Below are 2,093 nucleotides of genomic sequence, written 5' to 3'. Positions count from 1 at the left end.
GGCCGCACGACGCCACAGCGCCCCCTGACGGGCGGAGGACCGCTCCTGCTCTGGGCTTCCAGCCCCAAGGGCAACTTTTCTTAAGAACTAGATTAGGACCCCGCCCCCACCCATCATTCAGGAACGGAATCCACTGACAATTGAGCCAGCCACGTGGATAACGTCTAAAATCAACGTATTGTCTAATTGAAAATTAAGAACTAAAATCATTTATAATTTAAAAAATGGCCAAACATGTACATGTTTGACCCCAATACAGGGGATTGCATGGTGAAGTCCTGAGAATGATGGAATTTAGCATGGCTAGCTAGCAATGTGACAGCCAGTATGGCAGTTGCTTCCAAGGGTGCTGAAAGTATCTGAAAAGGTGAACTCATTTTGGTAAGGCTTCAATAAAACAAAATGTAATATTCCCCAATTTACAGTCGTGGCACTCAGAAAATTTAGTTATGTTTAAGGATGCAAAAATTCTTTCTGTTTCTAGGTAAAAGGGAGTTAATGTCTAGGCTTGGGTAATTATACAAGACGGTTTTTTCATCTGCATGAGGGTCTGGTAGGTCATTTGAAAGTCATGTGGGGTCCAGGACAATTCTGTTATGTGGGACTGCCCCCCTGTACTGCAAGCTACAGTGGAAACTGTGAGAGCCAGAACTCAATGGGATTGCCTTGGTTTTCCAGGTCTCACAGGTTTCCGGCCTCGACAGGATGCAGTCATCACTTTTCTATTGGTCTCCATTAGTGGAAAAGGTTTGAGTTTTCCTTTTCTGACAGTTTTCTGTCTTACACAGGTTCCAATATTCACAGGTTTTATTGTACATAGCCACCCTTCTTCATTAAGGAACTCCTTTTCTCATCATTATGGCAACCCCGAATGGAAGTTACCGATAGGCACATGTATTTTCCCACTCTAAATGTGTACCCATGGATGTAAAATGACTATAAGGAGATGTAAGTAAATCTGAGAGAAGTACCAGTATTTATATAGTCATCCATTCATAGGAATAATTTAAAGGGGCCTACTATATGCCCATGCAAGAAGCTCTGGTGGCATAGCTCACACAGTGAGTGCTGACTACAAGGTCAGTAGTTCGAACCCATCAGCTGCTCCACAGAAAAAAGATGAGGCTGTCTACTCCTGTAGAGATTTAAAGGGACAGTTCCGCTCTGTCATACAAGGTCACTGGGAGTCGAAATTGGCTAGATGGCAATGAGTTTGCTTTTGTTTTTGTTTTTCCCATGCCAGTGGCAGATAGGAGTGCTGGTGTTCGCCAGGGCAGGGCTCCTCTCTCCCTCTCCCCGCAACCCCCTGTGCGTTTCCAACACTCTAACTTTACAGGAGTAGAAAGCCCAGCCTTTCTCCCTCACAGCAGCTGAGGGTTCCAACCGCCGACCATGTGTCTCGGAGCCCGATGCATACCCGCACCACCGCCAGGGCCCTTCCTCTCTCCCTCACGGAATGCATAGTCTAGTTGGTGTATCCGCTCAAGAAATATTTACGTGAGCATTCCCCTGTGGATAGAGATCCTCCTCAGAGAAACCTTCTCCGACCACCCCAGCCATCCCTCCATATGAGGTGCCTTTGAGTTGGGTTGAGGCTCATAGTGACTGTGTGACAAGAAGGCTGGGTGGGTTCAAACTGCCTTCCTTTTGGTTAGCAGCTAAGTATGTAACCACTGTGCCACCAGCGCTCCTTACGGCTCTAATTGTTCAGTGCTGTTAAGTAGATTCTGATGCATAGCGACCCACTACATGAATAGGACAGCATAGAACTACCCCCTAGGGTAGCTGTCAATCTTTATGGGATCAAGTCTTTTCTCCTGCGGAGCTGTCCTTAGCAGCTAAGTGCTTACCCATTGAGCCAACCTTGTTCCTTATCGGGTTCTTATTCTGCCTGAAATGACATTGCTAGTGTGTTTCTCTCTTCAAAGTCTAGCTTCCTCCAGTGTATACAACTTCATGAGAGCAGGGACCTAGAACCATACCTAGCATGGCATATCCTAAGTGTTCAATAAATATTTGATTAATAAATACATAAATGAATGAATGCTAGGCACCAGTGAGCAAAAGTGAAAGTCACTGCTCTCATGAAGCTG

Source organism: Echinops telfairi, unplaced genomic scaffold (assembly GCF_000313985.2).
Source record: "Echinops telfairi isolate 266 unplaced genomic scaffold, ASM31398v2 ScPeMD7_7457;HRSCAF=8495, whole genome shotgun sequence".
Classification (NCBI taxonomy): domain Eukaryota; kingdom Metazoa; phylum Chordata; class Mammalia; order Afrosoricida; family Tenrecidae; genus Echinops; species Echinops telfairi.
Note: the sequence above shows the minus strand (reverse complement) of the source record.